The sequence below is a fragment of the Apis mellifera genome, linkage group LG4 (genome assembly GCF_003254395.2).
Source record: "Apis mellifera strain DH4 linkage group LG4, Amel_HAv3.1, whole genome shotgun sequence".
Classification (NCBI taxonomy): domain Eukaryota; kingdom Metazoa; phylum Arthropoda; class Insecta; order Hymenoptera; family Apidae; genus Apis; species Apis mellifera.
Window position 1 is genome coordinate 5,077,889 of NC_037641.1, and position 17,673 is coordinate 5,095,561.

Genomic DNA, 17,673 nt, shown 5'->3' on the forward strand with positions numbered 1-17,673 from the left:
TTAATACGAATTTTCTGAATTTCAATTTAAATCTTTTTACGTTTAAATTCTACAAAATACACAATTTTATACACATACTTTTCTTTTTTATATCAAATCCTCTTCTAATTTTATCCTTAATTTCAAATTATCATTGAATCAATAACCCTCGGTTAAAAAGAATTTTTCAACGCGACGAAAATCTCTCATTTAACCAATTAATCCAAATAAAAAGTGCGTTCAAAAAACTTTTGCGAAAACTTTAATTCATAAATCGTACGAAATTTTTCAACTTGCGGACAATATTCGTTAAAATTCCGCAATCTTTTTCGTTCTGACCTTCCCCAGACTTTTTCTCGACTTCCACCTACAACGATTTCGAAGTTTCGACGGATAAAAAAATATTCAGTGCAAAGATAAAAAGGAAAAAAGGAAAGGAATTCTTATCGACGATTATAATTATTTACATACGAGCAAGCCTCGTTTCGGCGAGGAAACGAACGTTTCGAACGTTCGTTTACATTCGGTATGTTTATCGTGTATATAAGTCGGATATAAGCGACGCGATCTCGACCTTTTCGCTTATAAATTAACGGGACGCCGGGTGCGATGGTTGTGCGCGCGGGACCCGCGACGGGAAATAGTGCGTGAAACGTAACTTTATACGTTGAACCAATACCGTTGCAACGATGCGTTCCATCGGTGCAGCAACCAACATACGTGGTGCACGCCGCGCCGGCTACATAATATCACAATGCGGCCTGCTTGTAAACACACGTGGGATTCTCCGAGGGGGAGGGAGGGGGAGGCCTGGGGAATAAAGCTGCCACAATAACGCATTGTAAAACGGTAGAACGGATATACTGGAAGGGAGAGGAGAAAGAAACGGAAGAGACAAAGGATCGAAAAGAGAAATGAAACGGGCGATACATTTGCTCGCGCTTATCGTTGGCTACGTTCGAGTTTCACTAGGGGTGGATAAATTGTGGGGGTGGGGGGAGGGGGTGGGTTGTATGCGATGGTATTCTTCCATTTTTTTTTTTTTTGCAATGAGTAACAAATCGATAGTTTAATATCTATAATAGTTGTTGCGTGTGAAATAACTTCCGGTGAACTTTATAGTAGATGTTTAAAGATATAGATTAGATACAATATTTTACTGAAATAGGTTTGAATAGGTTTTTTTATGCGAGTTGTATACAGTTTTTATTGAAGAAGTAGTTTTTAGTTATTTCGAAATTGATGGAAAAATTAAAAATTATTGTTCAAAATTAGCTCGATTTCTAAACTATATTTCAAGGTTTATTTTTGAGGAAAATATAGAATCAACGATCAAACGCGAATATAAATAGTAGTTAGGTATATCGGAAGGTTTCGAGGATAGCTTTTGGCTTTTATAGGTTTCTTGGAAGTATAAGATCGTAATAGTAAACTCTATTTCCACGTTTTATCGATATTTTTCCAAAATTGATATGATCAAAATATTAAAATAATTATAAATCTTCACGGAGGGAAATATCCAAACATTTTCTATTCCGTTTTACCATTCCTTCAATTGGAACAAAAAATTTATAAAGCTATTTGTTGTATAACTTCGAGAAAATATTCAAAGCGTAGCATACGAATATTTGAAAAATAAATCAATCCTCCTTTATTTGAATTATTCTCTAATTAATTCTTTCTTATTCGTTGAAAAATTTGATTTATACATTCGTAATCTATTAATCAAAATTCCAATTAATCGATCCCCGTATCCACTATCATTTTCCCTTCACTTTTAAACGAACGTCCATCCCAAAGATGTCCCAAATCGATCCTCCCACCATTTTCCACGGTTCCACAATCCCCTCGAAACCGATTTTTCCGCAAAAACGAGCCACGTTTCGCTCGTTTTTCACCTTGTCCTCCCCCGAACAAGTACCGAACCGAGGAAAAATGGCCACGAATCCCAGCCCCGTCGTTCCATCGTGTCCGAGAAGAGAGCAGCGGAAAACGCAGCGTCCCCGAAATTCGCCTGGCAACCACCCCCTCCCTCTCTCTCTTCCCTCCCTCTTACCTCCCTCCCTTCTTTCTTTATCTTTCTCCCTCTCTCTTTCCCTCTCTCCCTCCTCTTTTTTTTCTCTCGTTCGTCCAGATACACTTTTGTTTCGCTCCGTTTAATGGTCGTGAATTTTCAGAATGTCTCCCCGGGGGCTGGCTGAAAATGAATTTCACGTAGTGAAACGCGACGGTGCATCGACCTCGCGGCCGATCGATATCCCTCCACGCTCGGGTCTCGCGAAGGCACCGGCTAACGCACGGAAATGTTCACCCGGGAGATTTCAATTTTTATCCCGTGTATTACGAGGAGGAGGAGGGGAGGGAGGGAGGACGGGGTGGGGAAAAAAATTCGTTCGATCCTTCGAAAACTTGCAACGGGGTTTGCAATCGTTCCGATCTCTTTTCGTTTAACCGCGAAGCATCGTCTCGCATGGACCGGAAGTGACGTTGGTGGAACAGTTGGAGAAGTGGTAGAATATACTTTGCTAGAGCAAATTTTATTTATTTTTTTTTTTTTTTCAGTTTTTGAAGTATCGTCTCGTGCGGACCGGAAGTGGCGTCGATGGAACAGTTGGAGAAGTGGTAGAATATACTTTGTTAGAGCAAATTTTATTTATTTTTTTTTATGTTTTTTTAAACTTTTGTGGGTGGTTGATTCTTTGAAAAAAGGATTGATAGGGTCAATTTGATACGAGTAAGAAAGAAATACGATTCTTTTTTAGTTTGGTGAAATATTTGCGAATCAGAATTTTCGTTTCGGGAATATTATCTATCGTAATTAGTTTTGAATTACCGGCTACGCGTAAAACAATCGAGTTCCAGACGATTTTAATGCATTATCCTTAAGTATTCTATCGGCAATCGAACCACGGTTACGATAATCGTAGAAGTTTTAATTGAGTGGAGTGGGAATGGAAAAGGGGAAATGGTAGAAAAGAGTAAGGAAAAACGAAAATGGTAGAAATTCTCGATTGTGTTTCGATTTCTGTTTTTCAAAAAAAGAAAAGAGAGAGGACTTGCATAAAAATAACAATCAATAGAAATAGAATATCGCAATATCGAGATAAATGAATGGTGGAATTCATTTCTTGCGAATAATTTCAAGGAAAAATAATCGTAGCAATCTTCTTTAGGATCGAGATTCAAATATCAATATTCTCTTTAAGTATTTAATGATGGATTTTTATGCAGATTTTTATTAAAATGTGTTCAAATGTTTAACTAATGTTACAGATTACGAATGGATCTGTCCAGTGACCCACATTTTTTCCTGGAAATGCGTATTAGGTTCTTCCAGGAATCTCGTCTGTCACTTGTCTGGGAATTTGGGATAGGTCAGTGAGATAAGGCGCGAACGAGAGGTCCGAATAAACAACAAAGAGAAAGATAGTAAATGAACAAAAATTACCTTTCTCTTTACACGACGATATCTCGGCAACCGGAAGTCGTATCGGGATAAACGAAAAAGAGTTTTATAGGGCAAGATTTTGCGCTTCCAACGATCGTTCACTCGTTGACCAAAAGTCATTATTCTCGAAGTTACAACGGTTTAAAGTTTCCCTAATTTTAATATGACTTTAATCGAGCCTTAAGATAAATTTTAGTTACCTTAAAAGCAATTTTTTTATTTTCTATTTAAAGAATTAACTCTTTAAATATTCGAAGCCAAAAATAATCTTGCTCGTGTAATAAATATATGCAAATCATTATATATATGTGATACAAAAAAATATACATCTCCATATATGAGTTAGGAAAGATTTTATATTTCTCAAGGCTCGTGATGATTCTTTAAAAGAATTATCTTTCCCCTGAAGAAAAATATTAACATAAATCTCGTAATAAGAATAATTTATTACGAGAAATATGCATCATATTCCAAGAATTAATGTTAGAATTTTTCTTCGAGTCACTCTCCATCACTTATAAATTTCTTTCTATTCTATTTAGACCGAATAATACGAATAATACGTTCGTTGAAAATTCGAGAAGATAGAAGGACGTGGCTTCGAAGAACGGAACGGCTTATTAAAGCATTTGTCATTTCACGCTTTAATAGCCATGCTCTTATTAGGTTGTTAAGGCAGAATTTGCTACCGTTATGCTCTCCCTCGTCATTAGGGGCGAGCTTTCACGGAGGCTGGCCGAGCGTACCGGAATAAAATGAGAAATAAGCGAACGAGAATGCTTTAAACCCTGTATCTCGATGAAACAGTCCTCGATTAATACCTGAATACAATTTCCTATCCATTTATTCGAACTAAAATTCCCCTACTTTAAACTCTATTCTATCTTCTTTCTTCCAAAAAAAAATCGTGCAATCAAAATTCATCATAATATTAAAATTTCAAATTACAAAAATTAAATGGTCGATCGATCGGAACGAAAACGAAAACGTGTGCGCGATATAATATTTGATTTTGAATTGATTTGGCCGAAAAAGATGTAAGATCGATGGACGTTAAGGAGATCGAGGATTTTCTGACTTTCTGATCCAAACGATAGATTTATTTTCACGACAGCGAATCCGTGGCGGGCGTTTTAAAAATCAATCGGCGTGGCAGACACTCGATTCGATTTCCGCTACACGGTCTTATTTCCATAATGCCCGGAGGATTCGCCGATGCATCCAGAGCGATCTGTCACGATCGGAAATTCAATATAACGATTTGCTAAAAATCTAAAAAAAAAAAAAAGGAAAAAAAATCCGTAAAAGATACGAGAAACGAAAAATCCAATATCGTCGATTCCAAGCACAGTTTGTTTCTCTTCGAAAAAACTTTCCTCGAGGAATTCTCGAAAATCTTTCTACAAAAAAAGAAAGAGAAAATCGCGTTCCTCTTTAATAAAATCCTCTTTTCTATTTTTGAAGAATAGAATTTGAGTTCAGAGAAGGGGAAAGAAGTTATTTTTAATTGACCGTTGAAGAAATAAGAATACAATTTTGATCATTTTATCAAGGCACGACATTTCTATCCAAATATCAATCTTGAAACTAGTTTTTTCCCTAGAATCATTTAGGGATTTGTGCACGCGTTATCGACAAAAGACGGTGGACGCGCGTATAAACGCGTATTCACGGATGGTCATATTTCAGAATCCCTTTCTGCAGTTTGAAAGGGAGGCTGCAGCCACCCCTTAGCCGCACGAAAATCAGGACAAAGAGGCATTTTGCCGTAACGCGATACATCACGTCGCGGGGGTGGTTGGCTCGAAAAAAGAAAAGGAAGAAATGCAAGAAGAATTGGAAAGAGGAGGAACAGGATTTTCTGTGTCACCGATTTAATCCCACTGCGTGATCCTACTTTCGACGCCGCTCCAACGAAATATTTCCTTAAAGGAGACAGGAAGGCATTAAAGACTTGTGAGTTTTTCACGACTTTCTAAACTCGTCTTTTTTTCTTTTTTTTTTTTTTTTCGAAAGAAATTATAGATTCCATACCTGTAATATATATATCGTATTAAATTTTTAATTGCACTCCATAATTGGGGGTCCATATTGGATCGTATTAAATTTTTATAAATAAAAATAGATTGTGTCGTGTATAATATATCAAATAGTGTATACGTATATTGATATAAATTACAAAAAACCGATAAGATAGTTCATAAAACTTGAAGCCGCGAGTCGTCAATGTAGCGTCAATCCTAGATATTACTACTTGAATTCATTGCGACAGTATCTTTTTATCAATTTATAGATATGGAATCTCGAATAGACTAGTTACATAAATTCTAGAGAACTGGATTCAAAATCCATATGAATCCAACTTATATAAATCCACCTATCATCCATTTGTTAAAAAAACAAAAATCAACGAAACGATTTTAAATTTTAATTCAATCTATCATCTTTATTAATATTCCTTGAATTTATATTATCGCTTCTTTTCTTAATACTTAAATTAATACGTACACACTCATAGCTTGATCAATATATAATTTTAAATACGTTTGCTCATCGATGAAACGTAAAATCGATCGGCAATCGAATACGACCAGCTAAAATATTCGACACAAGTGAATCTCTATACGTACGTAGGTTCGGCGAAATCGATGAAGCCCCCGTTTACGATTCTCCCATTGGTCACGGATATGAAATATGGTCGGGCACGAGAGTGCACGGAGCTGGCCGTAGGTTCCATGGAAACCCGGGACAAGCTACGTTATTACCGGTTCTCTGGCATTTATCTTCGTCGGACGAAGAGGTGGTATCGAACGAAAGCCACGAGAATCGACGATCAACAATGAAGAAAAGACGCCTCGAAGGAGGGATTGGCGTCTTTTTTCTAATCGTGGTAAATTGATTCGGTCGTGACTGATTCCCTTTGCTGGTGGAGGAAGCTCGTCGAAAAGGGTGAACCGGCGAGACGTGGCAAAAGGGGTGACATGACGTCACGTTTAACTTTAACTGGCGTTATTTTTACCCTTTGTGTGAGCGCACATCCACGGTTGAAAAAGTGATGACGTAAAACGGAAAATTCCGATCCAGATTGCTGGACTCGTCAAGTTTGGCTTTTTTAGATGTTTTTATTTTTTAATCGTGTCTTATATTTGTCGATATTTCGTTCTTTTTTTTTTTTTTGATATTGAATTAATGAAAGAGTAATATAGGGTTTAAAACAAGAATGATAATATTCGAGAAGGTGTTGTGCTTTTAAACTCTTGCTTTTAGTCGTTTTGACTCGCAAATTGTGGCATTATAATTTATTTACCAAGTAGAATTCGGATATCGAAGCGAAAGGGGCGATAATACAAAGTTGGGATATTACAAAAGAAAGAGATTCGAGCGAGGAACGATTTAATATCCTCCGCGGAGCAAAAGGATTTTACGGTGGTAATATATTGAGTGGAAAACATTTCAACAAAATTGTGTAGTGAAGTACGAGAGCGTTCGAGTGAAGGGAATTTAATCAAGTGCGCTTTTAATAGCAAGTTCAGAGTTATGTTCAATGAACTCTCTTACGTTCGGTAGCTATTATTGTTTCTTTGAGATTCCATCACAAATATGTATACATATATTTAAAATTAAAATATTTAAAAAATTGATAAAAATTGATTAAGAAAGAAATAAATCACCCAATGAATCTTTTCTTTGAATTTCGTTACTTCGATACTTTATATTTTATAGTCAAAAGAATTTTTCTTTCGTTGATAAATTTATTCCTTTCCTTAACAATCTCCATCATTATTATTATATTATCCACAGCAAGAAATGTATATATATATTTGTTTCGTAGAAAACTATTCAATTTCCACCGCGAATATTTCATTACGAATAATAATATAATAAAAATCAAGAGCTAATTTCAGATAAGACACCTTATATCTTATCTCTCTCTCTCTCCTTTCCCTTTTTCTCTTAGAAAATTTTCCCAGATTTCGTCGTTCCTCTGTCAAATACGGGCGTAATAGGATGTGCTTGTCGGGACTAATGGGCCGTGAACGCATACACAATCCCGCGGGAGGGTGGGAGAGCGCCCGAAGGGGATGGTCGACAAAGGAGATCGAAGGAAAACTTGGGTCTGGCGACGACGCACAGGTGGAATTAATCGGTCCTTCGAATCGATCCGGCAAATTCTATTTCTCCGCCGGCTGTCGATGTTATCGTTAACGCGGAAATATTGTGCAGTCAGCTTTCGTGCTCGAGCTGAAACGATTCTGTTACACGCGACACCAAGCCGTGAACGCGTCCCCGGATATCTTTTGAACGATGTTCGAGCCCAGGAAACGGCCGACTTCGGTCGTTGCTCGATACGTGATTCTCAACTGGACGGATGATTCAATGGATCGTGGAAGAATTCATTTTTTTCTTCTTTTCTATTTCGAATAATGTTTCGTGAAAGTGATACTTATACTATGGCATATCTTGTATTTGTACATTTCCACAAGAAAAAGAAAGAAATTTACGTTGTATAAATCCATGGATATCCTTCCAGATTCCAGAGAAATTTGGAACGCAAAATTCTCGAAAATTCTCGTAAAGAGAAAATTACTACAATTTATTTAAAAAAAGAAAAGAAAAAGAAATTATAAATAAAAATTGCATCACTTGGAGAGAACATGTTTAGAGATAATTGCAAGGGGAAAAGGATTAAACGATGGTGGAAACGAGATCGTTTCCAGTAACGGAAGTAACAAAACACAGGAAGAACGATGTCTCGGATCGGCTGATCGCGGGAAATGCGATTGCTTTCGTGGCATTTCCGGGATTCGATGAAAGACAATTTTTCTACCGGATTGGGGAGGAGAGGTTGGAGTTGGGGGAGGTTGAAGGGTGGTCTAATCTCGAACACAAACCGTAACAAGTCGCCGAGGGAGTTCGCGTCAATTTTACCTTTTTCATCCTCGAACTGGCAAAATAGAAAGATAATCCCACGGGTCTGGTCTTGTCTGGTGGAAGTAGGAAGGGAGAGGAGAACGTGATTTTTCAACGGGGGAAAGGAAGAAGGAAATATCTCGAAATCCTGTTACATTTTAATCCAACGCGTTTAGTTCGACGGATTATTAGCTGCGATCTACGATAATATCTTGACGAAAGAAATCCAACACTTTGGTCTTTTCGAATCTAGATTTTTTTTCTTTTGTCATTTTGCAATTTTAGAAATATATACAGAACGATACATCTCAATGTTCGTTTCTTAAAAGTTTAATTAAAAATTCCGGTGTTAGAACGCGTGAATGTTTAATGTTTCTTTTTTCTTTTTTTCTTGAATATACTTTTTTAGTCGATAGCCGGTTGGAAGGTCTATCTACTTCAATATTTCATTTCAGACCGTGGCCGTTTCACGGAAAGAAAGAAGCCGGGAGATGCTGACTAAGACCTCTCCCTACGTACTCTATCTAATCTCCTTTAGTCGAGCCATCAACCCTCTGTTCATCATCCTCTTCCTCGACCGTTCACGAACAATGAATCCGAGTATTTAACCGACGAAGAAAGTGCTACAACGTTCGATAACCGCGCGAAATCTTGATCGATCGATCCGGTTAATCGTTGTCCAAGGTAAGATATTTTTTAACAAACGCGTTTCGTGTTCGTTAGAAACATAATGGAATAATTCACGATCGTCCTTTTCTTTTTATAATTAATACATAAAAATACATCTCTCTCTCTCGTAAGAGATGATACAACGCTTTATTTTTAAATCAAGATGGCCGATTGATGGAAATTAGAATAGAAAATCTTCAATCTTTATTAATGTCAACGATGACAGATCGCTCGTGTCACTTCTGTCCTATTATTCTAACCATTGAAAATTTTCATTGCAGAAGAATTCCTAAGAATTTCCTCTACACGACAAAACAAAAATCATTTCCCTTCTGGGAATATCGTCGTATAATAATTTCAAAAATCAAATATAAAATATCCATGTATCATAATTTAATTATTGAAAAGAAAAAAATAACAATTTGAAATCGCTCCTCGAATCGTCCCTCCTCCAAGTAAGAATTTTAATAATTCCATTCGAATCGGGGGGGGAGGAGAGATCGTGATGGCGCGCGAGGGATCAGGGGATCCTGATTCTGGCGTTTCGAATGGAAGGAAAGCAACCGGTTGAAATATAAAGTGCTTACACGCGGGCTTTGCTTGCATAATGGCTCGTTTGCGCGAGAAATGGCAGCAATTTCGAGGGGAATTGCGGGCCAGGGTAATCTGGAAATAAAATCTTGCGAATTCTGGGGCTGGTTGAAAAGTGGAAAAAAGAGGAGGAGGAGGAAGGGAAGCACGTGGCGGAGATCGGGATAGAGAATCGCTATCGTCGAACGATTAAACGTTCGTGGATCGTCGCGTGTTCGTGTTCGTGGTTGAAGAAACGAAACCGCGACATCGTCGGTGGTTTCGCGAGAAAGCATGACGAGTACAAGCGTGTAATTCGCGGCACGACTCGTCAGGGGAATTTCATTCCGCGACCGTATCATAAATTCTTCCTTTTATCCGAGTGTCGAGTTCTCTCTCCCCCCTTTGAAGAATTATTTCGAGTTACGTATAAGTATAAAAATAAAGAAAGGAAGGAAGTAGAGATAATTTTAGAGGAAGAGTAAGGGAGGATAGAGAGATGGTTATCTTTTGAATTCAAGAAAAGTAATCGATATTTTTTTTACAGAGTTAAATTATCGAGAAAAATGTATGGAAGGGGAATTTTTAAATATCTATATTCGTTTATCTTAATTGTTCGGAAATTATTCGACATTGAGATTTATCTTTATCCTATGGTAATTTTGATAAATTTTAAAATTGCAAAAAGGCAAAAAATTTGGAAGTCAGATTTTTTTGAAGAACGCGAAAAATATTTCTCGATTCTTCATCGCGAATTTTCGCGTACCCTCGTTTAATCGTAAGCGCTAGGTCGACAAAATAATTTTATTTCTATTAACGCGCTATCTGGCAATCTCGTGTTAATTGTTAGGTCGAATAGGAAACTGGTACGATAGCGCGAAATGTCGTTCCCATTATACAGCGTTATGCAATAAATGGCCAAGGCAACAATTCCACGGAAAACGCGTCCAGTTCGGCCACGTACAACGCTATTTCGATTCAATTATCTATTTCTTGGAACTTGAAACACTATCTTATCTATCGGATAATCAAGAAAATTCTGTTACTTTCTACGAAGAGAAATAAATAATCGTTTATAAAACTCGTCCAAGTTGGAAACGTAAGATCTTCGTTCTTTAAAAAAAAAAAAAAGAGCTAAAATCTCAGATGGTAATAAGTTTAAAGTATAGTGTATTATAAGAGAGAGTTAGTAAAATATAGAGTACACCTTAGGTCTCTTTTTAACGCGTTTCATCCATTTTTAAAAAAACCTCCAACAATTCTAAGAATATATTCCTCTTCTTCTTTTATTAAATCAAATCGATTCTTGTGTATCTATCTACTACTACTTTGAGACAACTTTCATCGTTTGTACGTATAAAAAAAAGATCCAGAAGTATATCGAACTCGATCTCGTCGTCTGAATAAACGAGAATTCCGCGTTAACACGGCGTTAAGCGAATTAATTCACGCACGAGATAAAGAGTATCTCTTTCTTTCTCTCTCTCTCTCTCCTCTCTCCTCCACCATGATCTTAAACCGAGAGAAGACTTAAGGTAACGTATCTCGCGCTGGTTTGCATACGTTGCAACGTTTAATTCTGCACGAGACGCTAATTAATACGTGTCTCGTCGAGAGTCGCGTAAACATTGCCTTATACCACGGTGCAATTAACATCCTGCATAATTTAAACGGCTCGACCGTGTGTCGCCCTCTACCACCACCAGTCAGATCCACCATCATTTTTCTTTCTCATTTATTATCTTACCGTAGGAAGAACCGAGCGCAACGAGGTTAAAATGCAAAGAGGAGAGGAACCACGCTTCCACCTGGAGCGAAAGAGAAAAGAAGGAAAACGATAAACATACTTTGGTCAATCGTACGGAAAATAATTGAGATATAAAGCGGGAAATCGTGCGGATTTGATCCGCGACGGGAGGATTGGTCGGGCAAAGGTGCAATTAATCGAAGGTGTTCGCGCGTTTCGATCTTCCGGTGGAAGGAAAACGAGGGACTCCCCTCCTCCCCTCCTTTTGGCCGTGTTCCAGATACGTAAAGAGGAATTGCGTATATAGCCTTTCCGGAAAGAAGATCGTAATAACGATAGGCCGTGATTCAGTATCGATCCTTGTAAGGAAATCGTGCATTCGCCGATATATATCTCGAAAGAATATTTGGCACGTTTTCTTTTATATATATCAGCCATCAAACGTAGGAAAGAAAATTATTATTTTTTTAAAAGAAAACACGATCATACCTAATACAATAAATTAAAAAATTAATGGAGAGAAAATCTCTGATCTCCTAAAATCGCAGTGCATAAATAATTATCCTCGAATCGAAGAAACACGACACCTGCCTTCCTCGAAATTTGCCTTTGTCCATCGATGGATAAACTTTCGCGCATCCCCCTCCTCCCCCGATTTTAATTACGAAAACGTAGCGTGTCAGTTTGGACGCGGCAAGCTCGTAGACGTTATTACGCTTAATTATGAAACGTGTTTCTCGATAACGAGGTGGCGCGTTCTCCAGCCATTGAACTCGAACCCCATTAGTCCTCGTCGTCGTCGATGACGAGGACGTACATTCGACGGATCCTCCACTCTATTGATGCAGAGCGCAGAGAGAGAGAGAGAGAGGGAGGGAAAGGGAGAGAGGATCGATCGATCGAGCGGAGCCGCGAAAGGCAACCCAGGTAACCCTGTTAGCCGCGTGGAAAGCGTATCCATTACCGATCCCTGTACACACCGAGAACGGCGCGGAAACACGGCCAGGGTCGACGGCTCGTGTTTTAGGTCAGCACGGTTGTTTCGTTTAATTTACTACGAAAGGCGATCGAGGCGAGAACCGTGGAACTGTGCCATCGACCAAAGGAAATCACCCTTAACCCTTTCGACCCGACCACTTTTCCTCCGCTCCTTTCCATTTTTCAACCACCTCTCGCTCGAGTGTCCGTTTAAATAATTTTAAAAGATCAATGTAATTGATGTGGGATGAGTCAATCGAGGGTGATTGATAAAATTCATCTATTTTTTTTTTGTTTTAATTAAAAGAATTAATTGGAAGGTTTGAGGATGAGTCGATTGAGATTAAGAATTAAATGGAGCGATAAAATTTGCTTAGTCATTAAGGAGTCATTGTATCAGCTAAGGTGTTCGAATGTCTGTTGCACGCTTTCTATTGCGATGATGATATCTAATCTTCGTAAAGGAGAAGTTTACAGAGCTTCGTTGAAAATTGATTAATTCGAGCTTAGATCAATTCGAATATTTTTAACATTCGACCAACGATTTAGGGAAGTAGGGAAAATTAGATTTATATTAAAATAAACTAATGAGAGAAAAAGAAAAAGTGCGGCGTAATAATAAAATTCAATTTCCTGAAATTCACTTTTTCATCTCCTTATTATATTTTTCCCTTCGCGATAATCCATCATTCCAAGTGCAAAATAAAAATAAAAATAAAAAAAAGGAAAAATTCTCGACAAGAATAATAACTCGAGCAAAACAAAATTTAAATCAAGAAAAGAGAGATTCGCATCGTATAAAATTTAAATTATAATTTTTCCTTTCAAGCTTCATTTTCCAATTTCAATATCTCTTTAATGAATACACAGTTTTGATCGATTGATTTCTCTATCAAAAAATAAAATCCATCTATTATAATATTTTTCTTCCGCAATAAGTAAATGACGAAACAAATCATAATCCACGAATAAAAATGGACGTAAAAATTTCTCGATGTTGATGATCCACGGTAAAGATATTCCACACGCGTTCAATTAAAAACTCGAGGGACTCTCTGCGCAATTTTCAATGCCGATCCGACGCGGAAAAACCGCGGGCGGGGGTCGGGGACAAACGTGAAAGAGGAAACGGTGAAAAAAGTTGCTTCCTCGGTTTTGGATTTACCTTAATGGACGACTGCGGTTTCGAAACTTTGTCGTGGATGCATACTAATTTTTATCATTCGTTCATTTCCTCCCCCTTTCGCTCGAAACCAACCAGCTTTTCACGGAGGCGCGCGCTTTCAACGTTCGAAAGAGGCGATGACCGGTCAAAGAATCGGTGGGAAAAGACGCGTCCATCCCTTTTTTCCCTTCCCTTTCACCCATCCGTTCGGGGGTTAAATCGAAATGAAGCGTGTAACTGCCGACTCTTAGCAAATTAAAGATGGATGCTGTGCTTTCGTTCGATTTTGAGAATCGAAACGATGTTATATTTTTTATGTTTAACGAGATTCAATGGATGATGATGATGATGATGTGATTTACTGTGTTAATTTTAAAGTTTTCTCTAAATGATTATGACAGTTTCCTAAACTTTCTGAATTTGAATTAATTTGAATTTAGAAATTGATTATTCTTAACGTGAAATCAGTATTATATTTAATATCCAATTATTATCTATGAATAATTCCTTCCTGTAATTGTATGTGATCAAGAATGAGTCAACTAATTTGCAAAATATTTTCCAGGAAACTTGTAACAGAATATTTCGAATCGACACTTAGGTTAACTTTTGATTCATGCGTAGCAAATTCACTGATTGCTAGTAACACGTAAGGAATGAGTCATTCTTCGCACAAAGATATCTGCAGTTTATTTAAAAACTAACCGACAGTCTTCAACGTTTCATTCATTCTATTTTCTTCTTAATGAGAAATTAAACGTCCTAATCTGACACGTTAAACATGTTGTAAAGCTTTTTTTTATCATAATTACTACCGTATAATACATGTCGTAAGTGTATATGAATTAAACAGGAATAAATATCTTAAATTAAAAACAATATTACAATATTTCACTTCAACTTTGAAACAAAATTTCGTCACTAATTATTCGTGAACGAATCCAAGAAAATCTTAGCAAGAACAGGATGCAGTCTTTTTTGATCATCGAGGAACAAATCTGAGATAAATGAAATCGAAAATATCATGACAGAAAAATTTATTCGACGATCAGGTAACTGTAGATGAAAAGGATAAGCATTTTAGAAAATGACAGATGGATCTTTTTCAGGATGCTGACACAAGAATGGTTGAAAGGGCAGAATAAATATTGCGTTTTTCTTCGACTGTGAAGGAATTTTTTCGTGTACATTGGAAAGACGATTGCCAAAAGCGAACAAAACGTTCGACGAGGGATGAGAGTGTCGATGAATTCCATCGTCGACATTTTTGAGAGTGAATCTAACGATTAGAGCCAGTCAGATGTTCACTCGGTTGGAACAGGATTGAAAAGAATGATTCGAGAAAAGTTCGTATTGTTTCGAAAGAATTTAAGTCAGATTCAGAGAGAGAGAGAGAGAGACTTTTTCTTCTGTTCAATCGATTTTTAAAATATCGAGGAATCTTTTCTATGAAGAAATTAATTACAACGAAGGAAAATTAAAAAATTTCAAATCTCGAATTATTTTTTCAAGAAAATCATAAAGATAATTATTATATTTAGCTGAAGAACAGAATTTTTATTTTAAATTACTTATTTATGAATTTTTTTATGAAACTACGATAAAAATTCTTTAAAAAAAAAAAAAAAGAAGAAAAATATCTATCCATTCCTATGACCACGCATATATATTTACTCAAGTAAAGATTATCCAGCTGGTGGTTACGTCGTTGATTATCACGGTTACGAAGATTATTTCTTATCATTAAGCTAAAGATAATGTCAGAAAGAAAAGTAAAAAAATAAAAAAAAAGAAAAAAATAACACACGAGTTACAGTATCGTGCCCCATCGAAGAATCAGAAATATTTGTCAATAAATTAAAAATCGAAATTAATCGTGATACAAGAGAATGAAGAAAAGAAAGAAAAGAAATTATTCGTTATTCGAGTTTGTTCACGACAAAGGTTCCTGGACAAGCTGAGGCCATCAAGTATTTTCGCGAATAGAGACGAACGACCTTACGATTCGGTTAAAGCCGCAACCGCAGTTGTCGGAGGGCTGACCGATGTAATCTCGGTGGATCGTTTCCTACGACTTATCAGCCCGTTTTTCTTCCGTTGCATTGTGCCATTTAACTGGCCGGGGAAAAGTTGAAAAAAGAAAATCGTAAGAAAGGGACTGGTGATACTTGCAGGTGCGGAGGAAGCGATAAAAACTTGGCAGTAGAAACTCGAGAGATGTGATAATGCGTTTAATTTTTATCTCACCCCTTTTCAAAACAAAGTGAAACAAAATATGACGAATATCGTCGATTCTACGTAAAATAAATTCAAATTCTTGAGTAAAAGATCATATATTAATTTATACAATTATAAAATTAATTCGTATCTACCTCAAAGTTACGAAATTTTAATTTTATAAATTTTTGTAAAATTTAAAATCAATCTCATTGCACCTCTTTACGATAAATGATCGATGGATCAAGCGTATCAACTACAACTATATACTCGATTGTTACAGGCGTGCAGAAATCTAACGATGAAGCGTGACCATATAACGTCACGGGTGCATTAAGTGGTTAAAACGGAGCAGGAAGTGGTTCATAATCCTCGTACTACGTGTACACGGTATAAGTATGGCTGGAGAGAGGCTATCCGTATTTTGACCATGCGAGAGAGTAGGCAGGCCAGGCCCTGTGGTCGCATCAAACAAGATCATTATCTCTGTTGCTACAGGATCCTCCTAGGATCCTCCTTTATCTGTATCTGAATAACAGATGGAACAGAGTGGAACTCGGTTTACCGAGAAAAGACCAGTGGCCAGTAAGAAGAAGAGGCTAGAGAGAGATCGCTTTAAAGATGGGGAGATACGAGGGATAGGAACGAGAAATGGAAAACAAAGTGTTTTTTTTTTTTTATGGTGTTCGAGAAAAAACATTGCTATATATATATATATATATATATATATATGAGAAGAGGAACTTTTCCTTTTTTGGTAATAATTAAATTCAATAAACGGACGTTTTATGCAAAAATTGCGAATGTATGTAAATGGATCTGTAGAATTGCACGACATGCAAAAATATTCAAAGTATTTTTACGAGTATGCATTATGGTATTCGAGGAATAATACAAGTTTCTATTTAAACTCCAGTTCTTTAGTCATGTTCATAAAAATTTAATCTTGCATAAGAATCTGCATTTTATTAGCGAGAAAATATCCAGAAATGGAAGTGTAACGTTGAAGGATAGTTTCGAGAACAAGAAGTTGCTGCAATAAGAAAAGCAGCATTGAAATTTTCTGAAAAAGAAAATTGCAAATTGCAATTGGAGGAAAAAAAAAGGGAGGGGGAGAAAAAACAAGACAAGTTTCGAGGAAAGATATTGCAGAAATTTTTCGGGAAAGAAGTTGCAATAATAGAGTAAAAGTTCCAAGAAGGAAACCTTTCAATGATACGAGAGCAACGTACAAAAGAAAAAAAAGTACAGCAATAAAATAAAACGAGAAATATAGTATGGATTCTGAAGAAAGCAAGTTATATATAGAAAAAAGAATAAAAGACATCGGAAAATGAATATAATATAAACAAGATTGCAAGAAATTGCGGATTAAATATAAGGCCACAAAAAGAATTCTATTAACCAAAAAAAGTTGAAATTATCGTATTTCTTATTAACGAATTTTTCCAACAGTTGACTTCGTGCAAACTATACGAGCATCTGTCTATTCTTTTTCTGAATAATTTCAACATCATCAGTAATAATCCCTATAAAAAAAAAAACGTGTCCATAAATTTGACAGAACTATCAATTTAAAATTCGAAAAAGCCTGATATCTCATCTCATCATTTTTCTTTCCCTTAAATTTTGAAAAATTTATATGCTTATCTAAACGAATAAATAGTAGTAAGTAGTAGAGATCGTGATAAGAGATCCGTTAGCCGGTAAGAATCAATGGAACGATATTATAAGAGCTTATAGGCGCGACAGCTGATCGCGCTCAGCTGGTGTAGAAACTCCAAGGCCGCTTCGGTGCCCCAGGTGCGAAACGCTCGATTATGGCCGTAGACGAAACAAACGCCACGGCTCCTCCTTTGTTCCTTGACCCTTATTTACGAATCGATTCCTTGGGAGAAAACGTTTCGAAGAAAGGAAATAGAGGGTGCATTTGTAGTGATTCCACTGTTCCCAAGAATCGAGCGGTATTTAACTTTTTAAAAGATTCCC

The 17,673-nt window shown here is 36.8% G+C and overlaps 1 protein-coding gene and 1 long non-coding RNA gene across 5 annotated transcripts in view; one reads left to right on the plus strand and one right to left on the minus strand.

Annotated features, from left to right (window-relative positions):
* Positions 1-17,673, minus strand: part of LOC413399 (zinc finger SWIM domain-containing protein 8) — a 73,548-nt gene that overhangs the window by 20,264 nt on the left and 35,611 nt on the right. The gene's annotated exons all lie outside the window — the stretch shown is intronic.
* LOC102654156 lies at positions 104-6,857 on the plus strand. 2 transcript variants are annotated; one of them, XR_001702766.2, is made up of 3 exons: positions 104-3,353; positions 4,892-5,383; positions 6,062-6,857. It is a non-coding gene; the product is annotated as an uncharacterized LOC102654156 (long non-coding RNA). The 2 variants fall into 2 exon arrangements; XR_408775.3 differs by having other exon boundaries at positions 5,117-5,383.